Raw genomic sequence first — 26682 nt, forward strand, 5'->3', positions numbered from 1 at the left:
CTTAAAATATTTACATGCTATATTTGGGGGTAGCATGTTCTGAACCCCATCATTCTCAACAATGAATCACCAGTGTATACAACAGTGAATGTAATGTGGTTATTTCTTCACATTCTTCAGTATAAGATTCATAGCAAAAAAGTCAAATGTCAGGGGAAGAGGGTATGGAGACAATATGGTCCAGAAATCTCTCCAAGGATCTGTTTCCAAAACTGACAAACTTTAGGATGACTAGAGAATACATTTATTCCCATTGGTCAGCTTTTGTTTTCCTGAATATAAATTTTTACAACTAAACTTTTGCTAATAATTCAAAAAACACAGAATTCAAAATAATATTTGCTGGGGACTTAAAGTACGGAAGTTCTATGGTGTAATTAAACATAATTAACCCAGAATTGAGACCCTTTCTAAAAGGAAAGCTCCTCACTGATACACATATTTAAATGGAAAGCCACCCAACTCTTCCATGGAGGTGAGCTAGAAAACGTAAGGCCAAGAGTTTCATTAGGTTATATAATTGGTTATATACAATGGGCATACAGCATAAATTCTCAGTGGGAAAAAAAGAATTGTGATTTTAAAAAATAATAAATATTTTCAAACCACACACAGGTCTCCTACCTCCATCTTTCCTATTCTTGCTGTCTCTGAGTAACCACTAAGTATGATTTCTTATTTTTCCTTTCAGACTTTGTGTATGTACTTCTTTAAGTAATTTCCCTGGTGAGGGGGACTGATATCCCCAGCACTGTAATGATTCTCTTTTCTCATGGGGAGTAGATAAGATGAACAAGCTGTCACTGTTGTCTATTATTTTTAAACAGGTGTATCAAGATATTTGGTACTTCTGAGGAGATAGGACTCATATTTGCAACAAAGGAGAATTTCTGAAACATCCACAAATATCCTACTTTAAGCTTCTTGGTATAGAAAGTAATATTTGCTTTTTTATGTTTTCACAAAGGACTGAGGAAAAAAATCTGTGAGTCCTTCAGGGTTCCAAATGAAATAAGAGACTGAGGTTGACCATCACTATGAGATCACAACTTAAGCCCTGGGGAAATTAATAGGAAGTTCCTGCTTTGGGACTTTCACTTGCTCAGATTGGCAGAAGTCAGGTGGAAGCCCTGTTGTTAGCACTCATTGTCTATGGAGTAGGTGGAAAGCAATTACATTGACATCATTGAACAAGATTACTTTCAAGTAGAGAGACAGAGGCTTTGTGGCTGGTACCAAGACATTGCCTGATCTAACTACACAATAATTTGTCTTTTACTTTGGAGAGGTTATTCTGGTAAACCTCTGACCACTGGACTAAAAACCACGTCAAAGTGGCTGTATCCTCAATCTTCATGGAGTTTATTTCCCAATTCTGAAATATATGTGTCTTACCAATGGGTCTTATACCAGATATCCAGACACATCTACCTGACCAATATTGATATGAGTTGCCCACCTTACCTGAGAGTTGTCTGAGCCACTACAACATAAATCTGGTGAGCCTGAAGCATTTCATCATCAAGGGGAGATGGCATACATAAGATCAGGTTTAATGTCAGGTGCAGAGGCACACACCTGTAATCCCAGCCATTTGAGATGCTGAATCAAGAGGATCGAGAGTTCAAAGCCAGCCTCAGCAAAAGTGAGGCGCTAAGCAACTCAGTGAGACCCTGTCTCTAAATAAAATACAAAATAGGGTTGGGGTTGTGACTCAGTAGCTAGTGCTCCTGGAGTCCAATCCGCAGTAACCAGTGCTTCTGGAGTCCAATCCGCAGTACCCACCCCCTAAAAAAAATCGGGTTTAAAAAACTTCCTATTGTTGGGGGGGTGGCACATGCCTGTAAATCCCAGCAATTGAGGAGGTTGAGGCAAGAGGATCTGTATTTCAAAGCCAGCCTCAGCAATTTAGTGAAGCCCTAAGCAACTCAGCAAGACCTTGTTTCTAAATAAAAAAAAATTTAAAAGGACTGGGAATGTGGCTCATTGGTTACGTCCCCCCTGGGTTCAATCCCTAGTACCAAAAAGACAGGGTGGGGGGAGGGAGGAGAGGAGAGGTGTAGAAAGGAAGGAAGGAAGATAGAGAGAGAGAAAAGGGAAAAAACTTCCTAATCACTGGGTGTACACCTGTAATCCCAACCACACAGCAGGCTGAGGTAGGATAATCACAAGTTAAAGGCCAGTGGGGCAATTTAATAAGACCATGTTTCGAAATAAAATTTTAAAAATAACGGCTAGTGGTGTAGCTTAGTGGTAAAGTTTTATTTATTTATTTATTTCTCTTTCTTTTTCTCTCTGCAAAATGATTTTACCAGTAAAAATCGAACTATAACAGCAAGTATGTCCTCAAAAGACAATGAAGATGGAAATCTGTCTAGTGCATATAACTTTGATCAGTATATCTCATTGTCCATGTGCCAAAAAAGAGATAGACTGAGATTTGGATCTATACAAATTCAAGGTCATGGCTGTATGTTCAAAACTTGGAAGGAAGAACAGAATACCAAGAAATTGGTATCTGGAAATTCAGGGAAAAGGTGTATCAGTGAATACCTTGGAATGATACCAGAATGTGAGAATATTTGTATCCCATGTGAATTATAAAAGAGCCTTTGCAATTGAAATGTTTTGGATCAGTGGACAATATTACCCATCTTGTAAATCCCTGTTTCTTTTCCCAAATACTTCAGTACTTGAACAATATTCATGGACTTAATAAGGGCTTTCTCTTAACAAAGTTGACCTGGTCACTGTCACTGCTGAATGTCAGCCTGACCTTGAGCCCTCAATTCAGTACTAAACTCAACAAGAAAAGACTGCCACCTCGTGTCAGATTAATTACATTGCCCCCTTCTTTTACTCTTCCGAAGGCATAGTAACTTGGTAATTTGTCTTTATTGGAATAGAAATTGTTTTTCCTTGGTACTGGGGATTGAAGCCAGGGACACTTTACCACTGAGCCACATCCCCAGCCTTTTTATTTTTTATTTTGAGACAGCCTTTGCTAAGTTGCTGAAGTTGACCTTAAATTTGTGATCCTACTGCCTTAGCCCTCTGAGTCACTGGGATTACAGGCAGGTGCCGCTGCACCCAACTGGTATAGAAATTTGCTCTAGATAATCTTTCATTCTTTTTTAAAATTGTTTTTTTATTCTAATTTGTGGATGATCTTTCATTCTTGACTCTGTGCATCTGCCAGAAATATTATCTGTGAATTTACTTAATCCCTCATTCGCCAGCATGATATGCCATACAACATTGTTTCTGATCAAGGAACTTATTTTATAATAGAAGAAGTAAGCCTGTGTTAATGAGATTCTCTGGTCCCCCCAGGAATTCTAAAGTAGAGTTATTCAAGAAGATTTACTCAAAATTCAGGGCCCCAGAAAAAATGGGGGCCCACCTCTTAGGAAATGGGATGGCAGGAATGAGGTGGAAAAGCAGGACCTTATCTTCTTTGAGGAGGGCTCAAGATTGAGCCCTCTCCAGCAGTGAGACCTGCAAAAAGGAAAGCAGAAGAGAACCTGGTTTCTTTATACCAGGTCCTTTAAGGGGCTCATGTTCAGAGTAGCATTGTAATATTTAGGGTTGCTCTGAGCTGGGAGCATCTAAACCCTGTCATATCCCTGATCTGTGAGCATAACTTTAAAAAAAATAAAATTTAATTGTTAATGGACCTTTTATTTTATTTGTTTATATGTGATTCTGAAAATTGAACCCAGTGCCTCACACATGATATAAGCAAGTCCTCTACCACCCAGCCACAACCCCAGCCCCTCAACATGTCTTTTAAATACAGGTCTTTGTGCCTATTCTTATACATTTTTTTGTAGGCTCTTCTCCATTTATCAACTATTTCTCATGCCCAGCGTGTCCAGGAAGTCCTTCTTTACTGGCTGCATTAGGCCACAGTGATCGCCTCCTAAACCACAACACTTCCTGTCTGTTTGGCATTTATCATTCATTCTTCAATGATAAGTGAATATGTCTTTTCTTCCCAAGTGGATTCACAGGAGCAATTTCATAGACCTCATAGCAGGAATCACAGTAACTGACACAGATATCTACAAATGCATAGTGAGTGGTTGATAATCTGATAACAATCAAGTATGTTAAGGAGAAAGTGCCATAGGCATTCATGGAGGGAAATCATAACAGAGCATAGCAGGCACCCAATAACTAAATTGAAGAATGGGTGGACATGATAGGGGAGGTTACATGGAGACAGGGCCTAAATTTGACTTAAGGGATGGAAAAGACATGTTGGGAAGAGAGGAGTAAGGAACAAAGGATTCAGTGGATATAGCATCTCTTCTCAACTGTCTTCTGCAGTCTTCTCACCTATTATCTCCACATCCTCACTCCTGGCCCCACCATTAATATTGCTTAATAAAGAAACAGAATTATTAAGCAAACAAGTCTCAGAATAGACAGGAAAATAAACTTCATTTGTTATTGACATGATCACATAATCTTTCCTGCTTTTGGTCTCCAGTACCACGACAAAGCAAAACACTTTGGGGAATGGTGCCCAAAATTAGGATGTAGTTTTAGGCCAGTCCTAATAGCACAGGCTCGAATTGGGCAACCTGTGGCCTCTGCCATCATCTGGAACATGCCAAGTTTAACTCCTTCCCTAACCATGTAGTATTCTAAGAGTTTAGGGCCAGCTCCTTGGAGATTTATACTATGGATTAAAATCAGTTCAGATAGAATGAAAGCTTGAGACAAACCAAAATCCATGACCCTCTTTGAGGCTATCATAGGTAAATGCAAATTTTCCATAATTTCTTGACCCTGCTATATCAGGAGCTAGCTAAAGTTCTGTGTTTTTTACTTAGTCATTTTTTATGTCCCAGGGATAGGGGGTTGGGATTTCCATGCAAGGTAGAAAGTACATATTGACCTAATTATTCCAAGTCTCAGATACTCTGGAAGGATCTAGACGAGTACAGGATTTTAGCAAGCTTAGCCCACTGGTTCCTAGATCCTGTGCCTGGAATAAGATCTTTACATAGGAGACCTAGAGGGATGCCAAGCCACAGATGCCTGTTCTATAGCCCACACTTCCTTGCCTGTAATCCAGCAGATCTATCTATATATCATAGGACCATCTCCATTCTTTCTAAATCATTGTTTTTTTCTGAGTCATGACTCTCTAAAAACTAAAAATGGAACCACTATAGGACCTGGCTATACCATTCCTAGGTGTACACCCAGAGGAATTAAAGTTAGTGTACTATAGAGATAACTGCATACTCATGATATCTGGCACAATTCACAGTAGCCAAGTTATGGAATCAGCCTAGATGATCATGAACAGATGAATATAAATAGAAAATGTGATATGGCCAGGCATGGTGGCACACACCTGTAATCCCAGCAACTCAGGAGACTGAGTCAGGTAGATCACAAGTTTGAGGACAGCCTTAGCAAATTAGTGAGGCTTAAAAAAGAGCTGGGGACATAGAACAGTAATAAAGCCCCCCCGGGTTCAACCCCTAGTACCCTTCCCCCAACAAAGAAAATGTGGTATATATACACAATGGGATATTATTCAGCCATAAAGAAGAATGAAATCACATCATTTGCAAGAAAATCATTATGTTATGTGAAATAAGCCAGATTCAAATAGACAAGTATGGCATGTTTCCCCTCATATGTGGAATCTTAGGCTGGGGAGGCCTAAGATTAACAAGGAGGCCATTAGAGAAGAGAAAGGTGACAGGGGAAGAGGAATGGAGGGAAAGGTGGATGTAATGAAAATATGTTATTTGCATGTAGAATATGCCACAATGAAACCCATTATTCTATAATTAAAATGTACTAATAAAAACCCTAAAATAAATAAATAAATTCTAAAGATGTTCAAACACCAAAAAATCAATCTATTAATAGTTTTTATTATTTATTACTAATTCTTTGCCTAACTTTTTCTTTACTTCTTGGTTTTTACTTTTGCTTTTTAACTAGATTTATTCTAATTAATTGTCCATCACCTTCTTGCTTACACACACACACACAAAAATTATTATTATTATTATTTTTTAAAGAGTCAAGATCTTGCTATGTCACCAAGATTGGTCTCAAACTCCTGGTCTCAAGTAATCCTTACGTGATCCTCTTAGCCTCCCAAATAGCTGGCACTATAAGCATGCACTCCTGGGCCCAACTAAAAATTATTTCTTTAGAGGTACATTATGCCAAAGTTTTTTTTTTTTTTCATTGTTGTTGCCCTTTTAGAATTCTTTTGGCTCTTATGAAAGAAGTTTTTCATGAATTAATTTCATCAGGGAGTTTTAATTCTGCTTGCTATTTATAAACTTGGGAGTTGATTAATATTCAGGGTTTTCCTTCTTTTATGTAAGATCCTTTCTAAAAATTAGGCCATGACAATTTGCCAACCAAAAAAAGAAAAGGGCTACTGCAAAAAGCATCACAACTGAGATCTGACTGAAAAGTTCCAGTAGTGTTGAATAGTGCCATGGACATTGCAGATACCATTGCTCCCCTTAAGATTCTCAATCTGGGACTGAGATACTAAAAGACTCATTTGTTGCCAGGAGCTGTAGTTATTAAGTGGTTCATAAACCCGGAGAATCCGATTTCTTTTCTTGGTGAGATATTAAACAGAACTTTAGATACCTACAAAACCACAGCAGGTTCCCTCACTTTCTACTACAGGACAGATCGAAAAGAAAGGGGAACGAAAATGATCTACTCTGCCAGGTCTTATGCTATTTGTTTTGTGTATGAAAGTCTCAGATAATCCTCAAAATGACCTCATTGCCTACATTTGACAAATGGGAAAACTGAGGATCAGGGTAGTTAAGTAACAACCAAAATCATTGGTAAACTGATTAGCTGGTGGATTGGCAGAGGGGGATCCAATCTCACCTGCCTGCCTTTAAGGCCTGGGCTATTCTAGTGGATACATTGCTCAGGAAAGGGTCCCTTATCTGAGACAGAACGAGTCAGCAATAAATGTTTTATCCAGGTGCCCACAGAATTAGAGTCCAAGGCAAAGCAAGAATTATATAAACTAGACCAGGGTGATGTAGAGCTCTTAGGTCAGGTCAGAAACTAGGTAAACTTTGGAGACATGTAGATAGAGTTTATAGTGGGCTAGAGGAGTGTGTGGGCAAAGAGTGAGGTCCTATCAGGATTCAATCAGAAAACAACAGCTGTCTGCCCCACACAGCTGCTTCTATACGGGTAGTGCCTGCCTCTGCAAAACCTTGAGAGGAAAGTGTGAGAACATCTCCCAGATAACCATCCTGTGAAATTCATCCTGCCATCTTTGATGGTTCCACCCAATCATGCTGCTCTGGCTCTCCCTTCCCTCACTCCATCTAACTTGGCCAATATTGAGCCCCTTTGCCCCAATGACCTGTTTGGATACACATTGCTGGTTCAGACTGTTTCTTGGTTTTGAACACAGTTCTAGAATTAGCCCTCTACCCTCTTGCTTCCAGTCCTATGAAGAAATACCTGTGCCTCTGCCATCTTCTTGCCTGTAGGAGTCTGGCCAATCTCCCTGCATGGAAGGGCAGTGTGACCCAGGTCAGACATAGGTATCAAAGTGTGTTAGTGAGCTTTCTGTCTCTGTGACAAAATACCTGAGATAACTCAAAAGAGGAAAAGATTTATGTTAGCTCACAGCATTGAAGGTTTCCATCCATAACCACCTGGCTCCATTGCTTCAGGCCTTTGGTGAGGCAGAGCATATTGGCAAGAGCATGTGGTAAAACAAAGTGGTTCACATCATGGTGGACAGGAGGAAAACAGAAAGAGAAAGAGGGAGGGGAAGATAAGAAGGAAGTTGGGAGGGGGAGGAAAGGAGCTGGGGAAAAGATACATCATTCAAGGACATGCTCCTAATGACCTGCTTCCTCTAATTAGGCCCCATCTCTTAAAGTTTCCATGATCTCCCAATAACACCACCAGCTGGGGACCGAGCCTTCAACACATGAGCCTTTAGGGGACATTCCAGATCCAAACTATAACACAGAGTGAGGTCAGAAATAAATGACAGCTGGAAAAGCCTGTTGCAAAATCAAGAAGTGAGGCAGGCAAACAGTCGGAAAACCATCCTGGAGCCCCCAGTACTGAGAATTATCCTGGGGAAAACTTTCTGAGGGACTATGTAGACTTTGGAACCTTATAGTTTTACTGTCAATGATGAACAGGAATTAGTTTTAATAAAAAAATAGTTTTAATACAATTTCTTTATATATATAGGCTGATTTGTTCTGTGATGGGACAACTTAATGCCAATGTGTTGAGTTGTCCAGAGAGAGATTTTTCTGAGGTTTCTAGTGGAAGTTTAAGGCAAAACAAAGGAAACAAGGTACTCAAGTCTTTTCTGCTCTGGGCATCTCTGACACAAGACAAAAGTCAGCTGTGTTGTATATAATTAGTGGGACCACTGTCCAGCTACATCCATGGGTATCTTAAGTCCTTGAGACCCATATACCCAAGGGATGAAGCCAGCTAAAAACCCTGGCTTTGGTCCAGAATTTAATCCCAAATGTTCTTGTTTTTTTTTTTTTGTTTTTGTTTTTTTTGTTTTGTTTTTGTTTTTTCTCCCTACTCTGGTAAGCTGTGTTAGAAATCAAGTAAACTATAAAAGTTTCCTTTATCCTCCTGCCATAATAGGAGAACCAGGTCCCAGCCCTTCCCCTAGAGCTCACTTCCCTGAACTTCACCCCAGGCATCAGCCCTTTCTGTAACCCTCATCTTACTCCTGAAGGACGACCCCAGACAAACTGCTCGTGGCTGCCCAGAATCCTAGGAGAAGGGGTAGTGTGAACCCATCTACAAGGTAACTAAGATCAGAATGAGTCCCTTTGCTCTTCCAAATGACATAGAGATACACAAAGAAGTCTGGTGTGGACTTAGTCCTGAGTTCACATGAGACATTTCCTGAAGAAACACTGCCAGAAACACTGGTGTGGAGTTGGGTGGGAGAACATTGTATGGGAGTGAAGTCATGAACAAACAGGGATTGTAAGCTCACAAGATATGCATAAAAATGTCTATATTACCTCATTTGTACTTGCAGACTAGAGGCTTGGGGATATTCTCATTTCATGATAGAAACTGAAGAGAATCTCTAACTTTAAAGTTGATGTGAAGAAAGGACAGGGGAACTCTATTTCAGTCTCATTTTGTCAGCCTCACAGAGTAATTCCATGTAGGAATTTTTTTTAAAGCAAAATCCTTCACTCATTTACACCTCATATAGCAATATTCCAACTGATCTTGAAACGAGTATGTCAAACCATGTAACTTGATTCATTTTTCAATAACATATGATACAACACTTTCTGCTTTCCATAACAAGAACTAAGAGTTTTTCTAGTTTAAAGTAGGGATAGAGAAATTTAAAACTGCTTAGACATCCAAATTCTAGGTAGAAATGTTTTCACCTAAAAAACTAAAAAATAAGTATTAAAAAAATAAATAAATAAGGGGACATAGTTCAGTAGAAGAACATGTAATTGGTATGTGTGAGGCTCTGGATTCAATTCCCAGCACTGAAACAACAAATATATGAACAGTTCTCCTAGTATTTACACTATTTTTTAACCTAAAAGGTTGTACTTTTAAAAGAATGGTATTGAGCTAGGGATGTAGTGGTGGAGCACTTGCCTAGCATATGTAAGACCCCCAGTTTGATGCTGCTTGAGACTTTGACAATAACTGAGGTCATTTTAAAAATCTCTCCTTCCATGTCTTCATCTTCCTTTCTTTTGCCATCATCTCTCTTGCCCTTGAATGATTATAATTTAGAACAAGATTTTTAAAGTTAATTTTAATTTTATTCAACAGAACTTTCAGTTCTCTACTTCCCTCATTCCCCCCTCCAGTGCTGGGGATTGAACCCAGGGCCTTACCCATGCTAGGCAAGCATCTCTGTCACTGAGCCACATTCCCAATCCATTGTTCTTTATTCTTAATTTTTTAAACTAAAAAGCTTAATTAAGATGCCTTTGGCTTCTAAGACTTTTGATTGAAACTTATCTGTTGCTGTTGAAACTTGACAGTTTAAGGGTTTGGAAAGCAATCTTCTAATGTTTTGCATACACTTTCCCTCCCCCTCCTCTTTCCTTTCCAAGGGGAGGACTGTTACAGGTGGTTCTAAGGTGGCAGGGACCAAGCAGGAGGGCAAGGAGTAAAGGAAAGCAGGGATGACAGCATTCCACTTTCTTTGTATCCACCTGACACCCTGCTGTTGTGCTGTCTACATTACTAATCTCAGACTGCAGTACTGCCCCAAGACACCATTTGATAATCAACTTTCTAAATAGAGAAAAAGTACTTGATTTTTTTTAAACTTGGAGACAAATATTCTACTTAAGAAAACAGATTGACATTTATACCGATTTGAAAATGCTGTGACATTTTTGGGAATTGCTGGGCTCAAATGGCTTTCTGGAGTTAGGGAACCAAAGAACCTGCCAGATGACATTTTTTTTTGCTCAAGGGAGGGAGGAGGTATAGAAGAGAAGGCAATTTGGATTCTCAGCTGAATGTCTGGCTTAGATGTTAAGCCTCTCTGACAGAGAATGTGCTTTCTTGCTCCTGTTTTTGGTACAGTGCCAAGGGAACTGTCAGACCACAAGTAATCATTGTTAACTTGCAGTGGAAACCAGAGACATTAAGAAAAATATTAAAAGTCTTTTCCAGGACCATAACATTTTAGAGGGGATAGAAATAAGATACCTGTCCAACCAGTTTTGAAAGTCATAGATGAAAAATGTACTAAGCAGTTGAATTTTTAAGCAAGAATGACAAATTTTACATATAATTTGTCATGGATTTAAAAAGACAATGTGCTTAGAATAGCAAAGTTGCTGTAACTTGAATAACACAAAAAAACAGAGGCGGAAAGTCTAGGTAATTTAGAGTCATGATGCAGCAAAATAATAGTGTTAATGACTCAGAATTCCCTGACCTGATGCATTTAAACTCCAGAGAGTTGCCTTGGTTGTCTTCGCAGAAAACAACCCCTGTTTGTGCAGGCTGCCAACTGAATGTCTTTGAACTTCAATGTAAAACCTTTACTTCTCAAAAATGCATTTTAGAAGACTTTGCTAAAAGTTTGGCAAAATCTGCAGATCCCCAAAGGTTACTTTCATCACAACTAAAATTCCTGAGTAACATATAAAGATGAGTGAAAGTCTCATAACAAAAAATGATAAGTATTTGAGGTGATAGATATGTCAATTAGCTTGATGTAACCACTTTTAAAAATATACATGTATCAAAACATCACAAATATACACAATTTTTATATGTCAGCTTTGCCTATTTAAACAAACAAACAAACAAACAAAAACACTGATGGGTGGAAGCAATTCCTTCAACAGCTGAGAACATTTTCCTTCGCCTGTGTTTGTTTCCCAAGTAAATTAAAATGCTTGAAATTCTACCCTCATGCGTGCCAAGAGGTAAGAATTTTTACTACCTTGGCTTCTTCCCTGTGAGTCCCTTGACCAAAAATTACAGCTTTTCTAAGTGACCTCGCCATGTGACTATTTCCTGCTGGGTTATGGTAACTTCTCTCTCCCCTCATCCATTCTCACTGAGGCCTAGGGTTATCCTTCATGGTTCCCTAAAGTTCTCTCCACAACTTTATAAGTGACCTTTAATAAATAATCCCATTTAGAATGATTCTAGTCATTCTGCAAATTTTATCCCAGTCCTCTAAAAGCATTCTAAGGTACTACAGGTTAAGAAGCAAGAGACTTACTAGGTACACCTTGGAATCAAATGCACCGTCCCAGCCTGGTGTTGAACTCCATCTGCTAATGCATATTATACAGTGACCAGTCTCAAGCTCTTTCTCTGCTCCATCAGCCTTACAATCACCACATCATACACCTCCCTCTATTCCCACTGCCACCTCTGTGGTCCAAACCATTACCATCTCTCATAGTCTCCTCCACACCAGGCTGATTAGTCCTCTGCACTAGTCTTGCTCCTTATCTCTGTTCCACATTGCAAAGAACCCTTCCTTTCTAAACTGTGAATCTGATCTTGTCATGTAGATACTGCTTACTAACTATAAGTTAAATGAGAAAACAAGGAAGGTTCCTCTCAGATGGAGTGTTCCTCCCTCTGTGGTTTCCTACAGTGCCTAGGCTCAAACCCAACAGTCTTATAGGGCTCAATCTCCCAAGAACCCATGAGACATGGTTCCCACTGAATCCACCAGCTTCATCTCTCATAACTTCTCCTCTTACTTTCTGCTCCACCACTTGTCCTCCTTTCAGTTCCTGGAGTAAGCTAAGCTCTTCCTGGCCTCAAAACTTCCTACCTGTAGCCTTTGTGTTAGAAATTTTCCTTCTCCTCTCCCTCCTCTCTCATCCAGCGTAAATCTCATTTACTCAGAGAAACCTTACCTGACTGCTCTGTCAACCCCAATCCCAGACCAGACCCTGTTTCCTATTTCTTTTGTAGCAAGAATCCTAATTAAAATGAATTATTTATGTAAACAGTCACTTAATGTCCAATTAACATGTCTTGCTACCTTGTCTACTCCTCCCTAGTCTTGGTTGCCAGTACCACATACCTCAATAGCTGAAGAAATCGGCTAATTGGTTTCCAGGCCTTCACTACCTCCCATTTCTGGTTCTCTTCAAGGCTACCAGAATGATCTTTTGAAAACTTAAATGGATTGTGTGACTTCCCAGCTCAAGAGTTTTCCATCACACTGAGAAGAAAATCCTAGGTCCGGCCCCTATCGTTCTGTGACTGGTCTGCTACTTGGTCCCGCAGTCTTCATCCTGGCTACTCTCCACTTCACTCAGTCTGAACATGTTCCTCCAACTTCTGCCCCTCACCATAATACCCACCATCTCCTCCTCTTTCTCATTTCATCTTATCTCCAAATTCCCCAGTGTAATTGAATACTTCACAATGTGCTCATGTGTATATAGATGAGGCTTTTGTTTCCCACTTCTCCTAAGTTCAATTCTTTTAGTAATTGCTCTCCTCTTCCTCAGCAGATTCTTTTCCACTCTGGGTTTTCTATAAAAATTTGAGGTATGATTGATGTAGAAGGAGTATATATTTAATTAATACATCTTCATAAATTTGAAAATAAGCATTCATGTGAAACTGTCACCATAAAGAATGCCATAATACCTTATATACAAATAAAGATATGAAAAATTGTGGTATATATGTGTATTAAGAATTGAAATGCAAAAAAAAAGTACATGTATAATGGCATAAATTGACATGAACCTACTTTACATACAGAAATACAAAAAATTATGCTCTATATGTGTAATAAGGATTGTAATGCATTCCACTGTTGTCATGTATTTTTAAAAATAATAAAATCAATAAAAATTTTAAATAAATAAATAAAAGATATATATATATGAACAAAGAGAGGTGGAGACAGCTAAAGGTATGTATAAATATATTTTTAAATAATCCAAGAGGAAAGGAGGCTGGAGATGTGGCTCAAGCGATAGCGTGCTCGCCTTGCGGCCCAGGTTCGATCCTCAGCACCACATACAAAGATGTTGTGTCCGCCGAGAACTAAAAAATAAAATATTAAAAAAATTCTCTCTCTCTCTCTCTCTCTCTCTCTCTCTCTCTCTCTCTCTCTCTCTCTCTCTCTCTCTCTCCTCTCTCTTAAAAAAAATAACCCAAGAGGAAAGACAGTAAAACTTAGATGATATTGGGGAAGATTGAGCACCCCACAGTACTCAGCCAATGTGGAAGGTGCAGGGGGATCTTGTGCTCTAGGGGATAAACACTGTTGTATTCAGTCTGTGGGTCCTTGACGACCAGGCACCCAATCTTGCAAGACCATCATTAAAGTAAAACCTTGCTTTTTGCTGTAAAAAACAAAAACAAAAAAAAAACAAAAAAAGAATGCCATAAATATAACCATCATCGCAAAGTTTCCTTTTCTCTCTCTCTCTCTCTCTCTCTCTCTCTCTCTCTCTCTCAAAACATTTAACATAAGATCTACCCTTTTAACAAAATTTAAGTATACACTAGAGTATTGTTAACTATATGCACTTCACTGTACTTTAGATCTTCACTGTACTTTAGATCTCTAGGACTTAGTTATCTGTGTAACTGAAACTATGTAGCCTTTGATTAACATTTCTGTTTTCCCCTGCCCTGATGCTGGCAACCACCATTCTGTTCTCTGCCTCTGTGAGTTTGACCACTTTTTCAATTCCTGATGAGATTCTCACTCCAAACAATATGCCTCTCATCCCCTAAGTGGGCATGTGACCTAAGTCTGATCAGTATAGTCTCCCATCCCCTTGTGATTTTTTTTCTAATTGTTCTTTTTAGATATATATGACAGTAGAGTGTATTTTGACACGTATACATGGAGCATAACTTATTCTAATTAGGATCCCATTCTTGTGGTTGTACATGATGTGGAGTTTTACTAATGGTGTATTCCTAGATGAACACAGGAGAGTTATGTCCAATTCATTCTACTGTCTTTCCTGTGCCTTATTGTGCATATTGCTAGTCTCACCCAGAGAAAAGTAGACCAAGTCTCTCTTTTTAAAACAATTTTTATTTTACTTTTATGTGGTGCTGAGGATCAAACCCAGTACCTCACGCATGCTAGGCGAGCACTCTACCTCTTGAGCCACAACCCCAGTCCCTCAAGTCTCTTAAATGAAACAATACACAATAATTTCTTTTCTCTTTCTTTTTCTTTTGAGTGCTGGGAGTTGAACCTGAGGCCTTGCACCTACTTGGCAAGTATTCTACCACAAAGTTATACCCTGGGGGCTGGGCTTGTGTCTCAGCAGTGGAAAGCTAGCCTGGCACATTCGAGGTCCTGGGTTCAATCCTCAGTACCACATAAAAATAAATAAATAAAATAAAGATATGTGTACACACACACACACACACATATTTTTTAAGTTACACCCTGGCAGGAGTATTTCTCGAATGTTTCAAATCCATTTATTTATTCAACAAACATTTATTGAGCACTTTCTGTGCTACCTACCTATTGTGCTAGGAACTGAGGAAACCTATGGTAATAGACAAAGTAGACAAAATCCCTGTCCTAGGTAGTTCTGTAGCTCAGACACTCATTTAGTCATGTGATTGCTAAAATTCTGAGTCTAAGGAGGGATGCAGGGGCTGAGGTTGTAGTTTAGTGATGGAGTACATGTTTTGCTTGCACAAGGCCCTGGCTTTCATCCCCAGCACCATAAAACAAAAACAAACTCTAAAAAGAGGTGCAGAGTTTTTACTGGATCCATCAAAGACTTTTGTGATCAAATAAGTATTACTGGGGCTGGAGTTGTGGCTCAGTGGTAGAGTGCTCGCCTAGCATGCACGAGGCACTGGGTTCGATCCTCAGCTCCACATAAATGTAAAATAAAGATATTGTGTCCACCTAAAACTTAAAAATAAATATTAAAAAAATAAAATATGTGTTACCATAGATTTTGTGGATTCTAAGATTAATCTACTCTACAAAGCATATTAAAATGCAAGATGTTAATAGAAAAGAGATATTAAAATTCTATTCTTTCAAAGAGCTGAATCACTCTGCTGGTTAGAGATTATATGTAAATCAGTTCTGAATCTAAAATGACTCTGGAAAGCAGAGACATGGCACAAGGTCATATGTCTTCCTAGAGATTTTCAGAATATCAGCACTGTGTTAAAAAGAAAATCAGAGAGGAGGGAGAGAGAGAGAGAAATTCTAGACTTAGGAATTGAAAAGTGCAAGAATATAAATTTGGTGTGGAGAAAACAAAAATGGTTAAGCTATTCCATTGTTTAGACCAGCAAAAACATTCTTAGCAATAGTTTAAATCTTCCATTTTGTGACTAATTTTGCTTTCCTATCATGTTTTATTTAGAGAGGGAGAGTTAAAAAATAAATAAGAGAATAAAGAGGAAAATAATCAGTCATACTCCTACCACTCAAAATTAGCTTCTGATAATATTTTGACATATTTACTTTCAGTCTTTTTTTTATGTTCATTCTATTTTAAAAAAACATTTCTTGGGTCTAGGGCTAGGGCTCAGCAGTAGAGCGCTTGCCTAGCACATGCAAGGCGCTGGGTTCGATCCTCGGCACCACATAAAAATAATAAATAAATAAAGATATAAAAAAAAGAAAATATTTTAAAAAATATTTCTTATTTCCCTCACTGTGTGTCTCTGTCTCTGTTTATCTATCCTTATTTTAAAAATATTAAAGCATCAAACTAATACTAAAGTCCCTTTTAAACCATATCCCTCTTGTTTCCTAGACAAATTGCTATTTGAAATTTGATGAATATGGTTCTATTGCATTTTCTATGTTTTTATTATACATATACAAATAAAATGTATCTGAAGTCACTTACCCACTGCTAATATGGGATCATGGTGGGGCAATTGCAGGATTCACACATCATCCCACTTGATGTCTGAATTACAGTTTAGACCAGGCTGTCAGAGCCACAAAAATTATAGTGTATATGATTTTTTTCTGCAAGAAAAATATTTCTATTCCATAAGATGAAATTAAACACATTTTTATCCCACAAAGAACATCGTGATTTCCCAGTATTTTGGCCTGAATGAGTGTGAAGACCACTGTTCTTTGAGGGGTTGAGAAATCTTTATCGTGTCTGATCGTGTGACAGGTGCTGCTTCAGCTGTGAGGCTCAGGAGTAATTTCCTTGCCCTCATGGAGCCTATATTCTATCAGGACATAGATAACAAAAGGAGACCAATAGGCATCATGTAATGATAAATGTGATAAAGGAAAAGGAAATCATGTGTGAGAATGGAGGCGAGGATGTCTGAGTGGGTGCAGGAGATCTCTTTGAAGAAATAATCTTTGATGTTATTGCAATGAATATTGTGAATACAGTGCAGGATGGAGCCAGAAAAGATCATGAGAACAAAGAAAATCCATGCAATGTTATATTTAAAATGATCTGCCACTTTAGGGCCCTGCGGTTCATGTCACAACCCAATATTCTGGGGAGGAAATATTGATAGATAGAATTAGGTACATTTCTTCCCCAACTACCTGAAGAGCACAAAGTAAGAAGCCTCTGAAGAATGCAGCTCAGTAAGAACATGTTTGTGATGTTATCAGAAGCATAAACCATGGAAAATTTGGCAGGGATATATAAGGTTGTTAGGGCTTCTAGGGCCTAGGAAACAGTTGCAAGTACTAGGAGTTTGTCTTTGCTCTCTCTGAGCCTTCCATCCCTCCCTATCTGCAGTGCTCTCACACCACCCAAGGCCATTCCAACCCACAGACTGTTCTGGTGGACACCCAGCATGTGTTGGCCCAGCTCTCCTCCTCCATTCTTCAGCACTCCCTTTTTTTCCAGAGCATGTTCTTCCTACTACAACCATGTGGTTCAAAATGAACTGCCAAGTTATTAGAAATCCTGCTCCTTGTTGACAAGTCTTTGGGTGCAAAAGTGACCCACACTGGGCTAATCTGAGTGTTTTATACACTGACCACAGTGCATTTCACAACCTGGTCAAGGTTAAATGAAATCACAAGACAAGCATCCATCCCTGGGATTTTTTTTGGTGTAGAACATAGGAAGAAACTTCAGTCTCCGTCTAGTGGCAAAGCTGCAAGAACTGAGGCAGGGGAGTCGTTGACAGTTCTGCTCTTTGCTGTGAAGGAAGCTATGCTGAGAGAAGCTCAGAGGTGAGAAAGAGAGTTAGTAGTACTGGCTCTTCTCATTGCAGACATCCTTGGATTTCAGCCTTATTCCTGCTGCAATTAGGAGCAGCTGCTAAAAATTCCCCCTCTTGCCCAATCTAGTAGTGGTGCTTCCTTTAGATAAGAGTCCTAGTAAAAATATCTTTCTCTACATTGCCCCAAGCTCTAAAATTATGTTCCCCATGCCTCACGCTTGCCAAATAAAATTCCTCTCTAAGGTGATAGGAGAAAATAATCCAATTGGCTATTTGAAGCAACTCAAACTGAGATACGGACAATTCAAAATTTTCCCTATGTTGATAATGGGGGAAGCTATGCTTCCAAATTTTGCTGTGAACTTGAAACTACTCTGAAAATAAAATGTCTGAGGGTATAGACCAGGGGTAAAGCACTTGCCTAGCATGCATAAAGCCTTGGGTTAAATCTCCAGCACCACAAATAAATAAATAAATAAATAAAAATTAAAAACTGGTCTAAAAATAGTTTATTTAAAAAAAAATTTTTCCCTGCAGACTTGGCCTTAAGATGGATCCATTGTATGACCCAGCAATTCTATTCCTGGTTATATAACCAAGAAAATTGTGGGGCTGAGGAGATAGCTCAGTTGGTAGAGTGCTTGCCACACATGCCCAAGGCCCTGGGTGTAATCTCCAGCACTACCACTAAAAGAAAAAAAGAAAAAGAAAATTTGAATAAAATATGTTCCCACTAAAACCTGTACACAAATATTCCTATGGTTTGAGTGTGTCCCCCGGGGTTTCCTGCTTTGGAAGCTTGGTCAACCATGTGCTGATGACATGTTCAGTTCGGGTCCAGGTCCTTGATGTCCTGAACAAAGATGTAAGTAAAACACACAGAAGTAACAGGCAAAGTACAGATTTACTGAAGGCGGAGGTGACAGTAGCACTTCATAGAGTAGAAAGGAGTTGGCCAGGAAAGAGAGAAAGGCTCAATGTCTGGAAATTAGTGTTTTATATGCTAAGCTGTGGTGCGTTTTCTTCCCTGTATGAATCTGATTGAAGACCTTACCCCATTTGCTCCCACTGGTTACCTTATAAAACCTCATTAGAATACTGTTCAATTTTATCCCATTGGTTACTTTAGAAAACTCAATTAGCATACTGTCCTGTTTACCTCCATTGGTTATTTTAGAACACAGAACCTGTGGCAGGAGTTATTATGGGTAATAAGTTCTCAGTGGTGGGAGCAGTCATGGTAATGGAACTTATCATAAACAGAGACATGATAGCACACGATGACACACTGTCTTCCAGCAGCATTTTTCTTGTATCCTGCCTCCGCCATCTTGGAGTCCCTGAACTCCGACCTGACAAGGTGGTATGGAAGGTTTAAGAAGTGAAGCCTAGTTGGAGGTGCTTTCAGAAGGGACTAAGTGGTTCTGTGGGACTCTGTTTAGTTCAGTCAAGAGGGTTCTTTAAAAAGAGTGAGCCTGGGCTGGGGTTGTCGTTCAGTGGTAGAGTGCTTATCTTGTATGAGTGAGGCACTAGGTTCCATCCTCAGCATGACATAAATAAATAAAGTGCTGTGCCCATCTACAACTTAAAAAAAAAATCTTAAAAAAAAAAGAGTGATCCTGACCTCTCTTACCATGTGATCTCTCTTTCTCCCATGTGTTCCCTCCATGATGTCATTCACCATGATGTGATACAGATAATTGTGCCCTTACCAGAGTAAAGCAATATTGGCACCATATTCTGGAACTTCTAGAACTATGAGTTAAATAAACCTCTCTTCTATGATACATTACCTAGCTTCAGGTATTCTATTGTAGCAATAGTAAATGGATTAATACATTTATCAACTGATGAATATATTTTAAAATATGGCATATTAGGGATTGGGGATGAAACATTATTTAGTCATTAAAAAAAGGATGAAATGTTGGTACATGCTATGATGTGGAAAAATCTTGAAAACATCATATTAATTGAAAAAGGATAGTCACAGAAGACCACAAATTGTATGATTACACTTATGCAGGATGTCCAGGATAGGCAAATTCATATAGACTGAAAGTAGAGAAATAGCTATGGGGAGGAAAAATAGAGTAGGATTGCCAATGGATATGAGGAGGTGACAAGAATTTTTTTTAATTAGACAGTAGAGATGACTGTAAACCCCATGAATATACTAAAAAACACTAAACCTTACTTTTTGGGGGGTGGGAGTGGGTACCAAGCCTTTATCTCAGGGGCCCTTGACCACTGGGCCACATCCCCAGTCCTATTTTTTACTTTATTTAGAGACAGAGTCTCACTGAGTTGCTAAGTGCCTCATTTTTTCTGAGACTGGTTTTGAACTCAAGATCCTCCTGCCTCAGCCTCCCAAGCTATAAACCTTACATGTTTTAAAATTTTTAAAATATATATTTTTTAGTTGTAGATGGACACAATATCTTTATTTTATTTACTTTTATGTGGTGCTGAGGATCAAACCCAGTGCCTCATACATGCTAGGTAAGCACTCTACCACTGAGCCACAACCCCAGCCCTAAACCTTACATTTTTAAAAGGTGAATTTAGTGGCATGTAAATTACACCTGAATTTTTTTTTAATAAAAAAAAAGACTTTGTTGACTCTCAGGTAGGATTTAAGTGGGGATATTGTTATGCAGGGATGGCTTCCTTGGGCTCTTTCTAGCTCCATACTCACACCCTCCCTGCACCCTTCAAACCAGAACAAGAGTAACAGTATCCACACAGGGTCCTGACACTTGTATCAAGGTTCTCAAAGCACCTACAAGAGCTAAAATTACACAGGGCTCATCTTTTTCAAACACAAATAAATAGTTAATGGGTACATTTTTCCTAAAGTTAGGATTTTGTCCCATTACACATCTTCAAAATTGTGGTGTCTGTTGGTAAGTGCTAGCACAATGCTTGGTACACCATGTACAAATGAGGATCTAGAATGCATGTTCCCTCCAAAACTCAGGTTGAGATTTAATCGTGGCATTTAAGAGGTTATTAAGTCAGAAGGGCTCCACCTTCATGAATGGTTTAATGCTCTTATCTAGGGAGTCTGTTATTATTATGAGTGAATTCAACTGCTTTTATAACAGTGCCTGTACTCATAGAGACTTAGGAGACTGAGGCAGGATGATCACCAGTTTAAGGCCAAACTTAGCAAAGTAGGGAGACCCTCAGCAACTTAGTGAGATCCTGTCTCAAAATAAAAAAAAAAAAAGGACTGGGGATGTAGCTCAGTGATAGAGCAACCCTGGGTTCAATCATCTGTACACACATACACACAAAAAAAATTAAAATTAAAATTGAAAAGGCAACTTCAGCTCTTTCATGCTTCCACTCCCTCTCTCACATGGTGTTCTCTTGCAGTGCAATGGCCTGTGAGATGTCAGGATGCAGCAAGAAAACCCTCATCAGCTGCCAGCACCATGTTCTCAGACTTCCCAGCCTCCAGAACCATGAGCCAGAATAAGTCTCTTTCCTTTTAAATTACTCAGTCTGTGGTAATCTGTTTTAGCAACATAAAACGTACGAAGACACCCAGTTTATTTTTTAGATTTGTTTAATTTGTTCTTTTTAGATATGCATGGCAGTAGAGTGCATTTTGACACATTATACATACATGAAGTATAACTTCCCATTCTTGTGGTTGTGCATGATGTGGAGTTGCACTGGTGGTGTGTTCATATATGAACATAGGAAAGTTATGTCTAATTCATTCTACTGTCTTTATCATTTCCTTCCCTCCATTTCCCTTTGTCTAATCCAATGAACTTCTATTCTCCCTTACTCCTCATTGTGTATTAGCATCTGCATATCAGAGAGAACATTGGGTCTTTGGATTTTGGGGATTTGTTTATTTCACTTAGCATGATAGTCTCCAGTTCCATCCAATTTACCAGCAAATGCCATAATTTCATTCTTCTTTAAGGCTGGTATTCCACTGTGTAAATATACCACATTTTCTTTATCTATTCATCTGTTGAAGGGCACCTAGATTGGTTCCATAGCTTAGCTATTGTGATTTGAGCAGCTATTAACATTGATGTGGCCACGTAAGACACCCAGTTTTTTTTTTTTTTTTTAGTTATTGATGGACCTTTATTTTATTTATTTATATGTGGTGCTGAGGACCAAATCCAGAGCTTCACACATGCTAGGCAAATGCTCTACCACTGAGCCACAACCCCAGCCCAAGACACTCAGTTTTGAGGTTTTAGGTAGAGCTGCCATTAGATAATTAGGAAGCTAGTGAGGTTGTCTTCAGAGACTTCCAATCTTTTCATGCTTTTTTCTCTTGAGGCCATTATCTTCTCACATATCCCTTATCTCCTTAGGAATCAGGGATCCCTATCCATTTGTGGGTCATTCTTGAAATTTTTAAAATTTAGCTTTAGAAATAGTTGCATGAGTAACCAAAGACATATGTATACGGATATTCATTATATAATTTTAATAATTTCTAATCAGACAAAAAAAACCCTAGATCATCACTACTTGGAGAAATATTGTGCATCTATTAAACACACACAAACAACTCTCCTCTTGGAGGATTTAAATTACAGAGCACTCTCAGGGAGAAGCCCACTCCTTAACGAATGTCTAATGGGAGTGGGTGGGATTGGGATTTGAGTTGTGGGGAACATCATGTGGAAGTTGAGGAGCTACAAGCTGATTTGGCATCCAGAGCCTTTGCTCCTGCTTTTTCTTTGCCTGGGATTCCCACCACAACCTGCACCCCATTCCTGTATATGACCTGTTTAGTGACTTTGTTTAACTTCAGTATTATGTAACTTTGATGTTTCCTCTCAATATGCATTTATATCCCCCATTCAGCTGACTCTTTGGTATCTTTTATGTGTGTGGCGGGGGAGGCGGGGTGGTGCTGGAAATCAAATCTAAGGGCTCATGAGGTCTCATTCACTTTTGAATCTCCATCATTTAGTATATTGTCTGGCACATAGAAAGGTTGCAATAAGTATTATTAAAACTACCTCTCACAAATTAATTAATTGTTCCATTCCCTGTGAATCAGCAGCACTGTTATGTCTCTTTTATTGTGTTACAGCTTTCTACCTTGTATCATGATTTGATGTCTGTTCTATGGTGTTACAGCTTTCTACCTTGTACATGATTTGTTTGTGTGGTTGTCTGCTCCTCAATGGAATGAAAGCCTTCTGTGGGCAGGAACTATATGACATCAAGCATAGCCTTTTGTGTATAATAGCATGCAATTTGTATTTCATGCAGTTGGGCAACATTTTTTTTTTTGAAAACCAAAAGTATCTATTATGATCTAATTAATATGAGAAATAAACATGTGTAGAAATACAATACAAATGCAGAAATATAAATAGGTCTTTATTTTCACAGAACTGTCATCCAAGAACTGACAGAGATATTCTGAGGCTTAAGCTTGTTGTTGCTGATTTGTGCACATAAGGCCTAGCAGGCAGAGCTGCTCAATCAACTTGCTCTTCCTCTCCTTCCCTCAGGCCTCCCCTCCAGCTAATGGTAATTTTGACTTTCACACTATAAGAAAAAAAAATGATGCCTAGGAAAGTCAGAGGGTTACTCCAGTTCAAACAGCATCTCAACTGCAGAATTGAGAATAGACCTGCCCTCCTAGGCCCCTGTAGCACAGGCATTCTCCTGTACAACCCCAGCCCTGGGAATGTGGGATGATGTTCATATTTAGGACTCAAATGACACACATCGAAAGAGAAGCTGCAGGTCAGTTTCACTCTCTTCCTCATATTCAGAATGGGAGAGAGCTTCTCTGACACCTTGAAACCCCAAGGTGCTTGTTTTATAAGTCTGTTTTATATAGGACTCACCTTGCTGGCTTGAGAGAATGTCACAGTCCCACTTAGCCTTGAGTAGGGCACAATTAATTTTGCTTTGTGGGAGGAACTCTGGGGTATAAACTATTTAATATTCACAGAGCAATTTGCAGGTACTCAGCTTAGTCACAAAATCTGCTTAATGATACTGAACACAAAATTCTGGATTGTCTATTTCCAAGCTGTTATCCAGGCTGGCTAAATGACCCACTTTACCTCTGGCCTAAGCTCCAAGAGCAGTTGGAGTTTGGGGTTCAAACATTATGGCTATGGACAGCTAAGACCAGAGTTCTTCACCTTAGCACTATGGACATTTTGGACCAGATAATTCTTTTGTTATGGAGGCTGCCCCATATGTGATAGGATTTTTAATATGACCTCTAGCTTCTACACACTAGCTGCTCATAACACTGCTCCTCTCCAAACCAGCTGTGAGAACCCAAAATGTCTCCAGACGTTACCAATGTCTCCTGAGATACAAAATTGCTCCAGTTAAGAACCAATGAACCAGAGCTGGGGTTATGGCTCAGTGATAGATCGCTTGTCTAGCATGTGTGAGGCACTGGGTTCCATCCTCAGCAGCACATAAAAAAATAAAATAAAGGTTATTGTGTCCACCTACAACCAAAAATAATTTTTTTAAAGTAAAAAATAACCAATGACATAGGCCCTGAGACAATTGCTCAGCAACATCTGGGTCAAAGATGGATGTTCTCAAAATCCTCTTACTCGACCCTCCCCCACTTCATTCTTTCAGTCTTACCTTTGACTATTTATTCCTATGTGCCTGAAAACTGACAAATTCTCAGTTGCTTGAGCAGCTTGAACTCATTTATCTCTGGCCCTGGATGACCTCACTGATGTCCTGCTTTAGTCCATGAATTTCTGTATCAATAAAAACAATGTACATCTCCAAAGCCCAAATTTGCAACCTTCATTCAATAAACATCTATGACTATGTGTTCTGCTCTGGTGATATACTAGGGTAAGTTAAAGATTGTGTGGTTTATTAGATAGAATTATGTTCCATTGCAAGTAACAGTGGCTTGAACAAGATAAAAGTTCATCCTATATAAAAGTCCAGAGTGAGGAAGGCCAGAATTAATGTGGTGGTTTTACGCCATGAGGTTGATCTGCCAGGCCTCGCCTCTCTTTTAAGATCAGTTCATGGGCCAAGATAGTTGCTCACCTCTAGCCATCAAATGTACCAGCCAGCCAGCAGGAAGAAGGAAGGAATGGAGAAGAAAGCTAAATTAAGGAAGGTTTCTAAAGCCGCCATGTAACACTAGTGCTTACACCTCATTTGCCTGAACTTAGTTACCAGATCACACCTGTCTGTAAGGCAGGCTGGAGAAATGTGGTCTTTATTCTGAGTGGCTGTGTAACCCACTTAAGAACTGGGGATTCTAAGGGAATAGAATAAAGACCACAGAGACAAACCTACACAGATACAGTCATCTGGTCCTTGACAAAGGCATTAAAAACATGGTGGAGAGGCTGGGGCTGGGGCTCAGCAGTAGCACATTTGTCTAGCATGTTTGAGGCACTGGATTTGAATTTTAGCATCACATATAACTTAAAAGAAATAAAGGTCTATAGACAACTAAAAAATAAAAATTAAAAAGAAAAACAAAGTGGAAAAAAGGTAGACTTTTTAATAAACGGTGCTGGGAAAAGTGGTTGTAAAAGAATGAAAATAGGGCTGGGGATGTGGCTCAAGCGGTAGCGCGCTCGCCTGGCATGCGTGCGGCCCGGGTTCGATCCTCAGCACCACATACAAACAAAGATGTTGTGTCCGCCGATAACTAAAAAATAAATATTAAAATTCTCTCTCTCTCTTTCTCTCTCTCCCTCTCTCACTCTCTCTTAAAAAAAAAAAAAGAATGAAAATAGACTCCTATCTCTCATCCTGCATAAAAGCCAACTGAAAATGAATCAAAGACCTAGGAATTAAGCCAGAAACCTTGCAATTCCTAGAAGAAACTGTAGGGTCAACACTCCAACATATGCTCACAGGCAATAACTTCTTCAATAGAACTTTGAAAGCTCAGGAAATAATACCAAGAATACATGGGACGGCATAAAATTTAAAATCTCCTGCACAGCAAAGGAAACAAGAGTATGAAGAGAAAGCCCACAGAATGGGAGAAAGTCTTTGCCAGCTATTTTTCTGAAAGGATTAATATCCAGGATATAAAAAGAACTTAAAAATTTTTATATATAAAGAACACACACACACACAAAAAAAAAAACCCTCAGTTAATAAATGAACTAAACAGACAGTTATCAAGAGAATAAATGCAAATGGCCAACAAATATATGAAAAAAATTCAACAATTTAACAATCAGGAAATGCAAATCAAAACTACACTGAGGACCAGGGTTGGGGCTCCATGGTAGAGCGTTTGCCTAGCATGTGTGAGGCACTGGGCTCAATCCTGGCATCACATAAAAATAAATAAAATAAAGGTAGTGTGTCCATCCACAACTAAAACAAAACAACAATAACAAAAAAAAAAAAAAGAAAAAACAAAACTACACGGAGATTTCATCTTACTCCAGTTAGAACTGCAGTCATCAAGAATACAACTAATAATAAATGAATATGTGGGGGAAAAGAAATGCTTACATTTGCCTAAGTCAAAGAGACTGGCTAACCGCACTAAGAAAGTCGGAATCCTCAGTAAATATGGGACCCGCTATGGTGCCTCCCTCTGGAAAATGATGAAGAAAATTGAAACCAGCCAGCACGCCAAGTATACTTGTTCCTTCTGTGACAAAGCCAAGATGAAGGGACGGGCTGTGGGAATCTGGCACTGTGGTTCCTACATGAAAACAGTGGCTGGTGGTGCCTGGACCTACAACACCACTTCTGTCTCACAGTCAAGTCTGCAATCAGAAGGCTGAAGGAATTGAAAGAGCAGTAGAAAGTTCTACCATATAACAATTGTGGTTTGTTGTTAAGTGTATTAACTGGATGTTCTGATGTGGATTGCATTAATGTTGCCCTTTCAAAAGAGATTTGTAAATTGAAGCCCTTCTAATTTGAATTGGAAAATTTTGCTGAGATAGGTTATTGTAATTCAGGTCTTTTTTCCCCAGTAGTCAGATGATAATGGCATGAAACTAAGTCTTACAGCTTAGGTAT

The 26682-nt window shown here is 39.0% G+C and overlaps 1 pseudogene; it reads left to right on the top strand.

Moving 5' to 3' along the window:
- Positions 1 to 18496: 18496 nt before the first annotated feature.
- On the top strand, positions 18497 to 26461 carry LOC144368577 (large ribosomal subunit protein eL43 pseudogene; annotated as a pseudogene).
- Positions 26462 to 26682: the final 221 nt, after the last annotated feature.

The sequence above is a fragment of the Ictidomys tridecemlineatus genome, chromosome 11, assembly GCF_052094955.1.
Source record: "Ictidomys tridecemlineatus isolate mIctTri1 chromosome 11, mIctTri1.hap1, whole genome shotgun sequence".
Classification (NCBI taxonomy): domain Eukaryota; kingdom Metazoa; phylum Chordata; class Mammalia; order Rodentia; family Sciuridae; genus Ictidomys; species Ictidomys tridecemlineatus.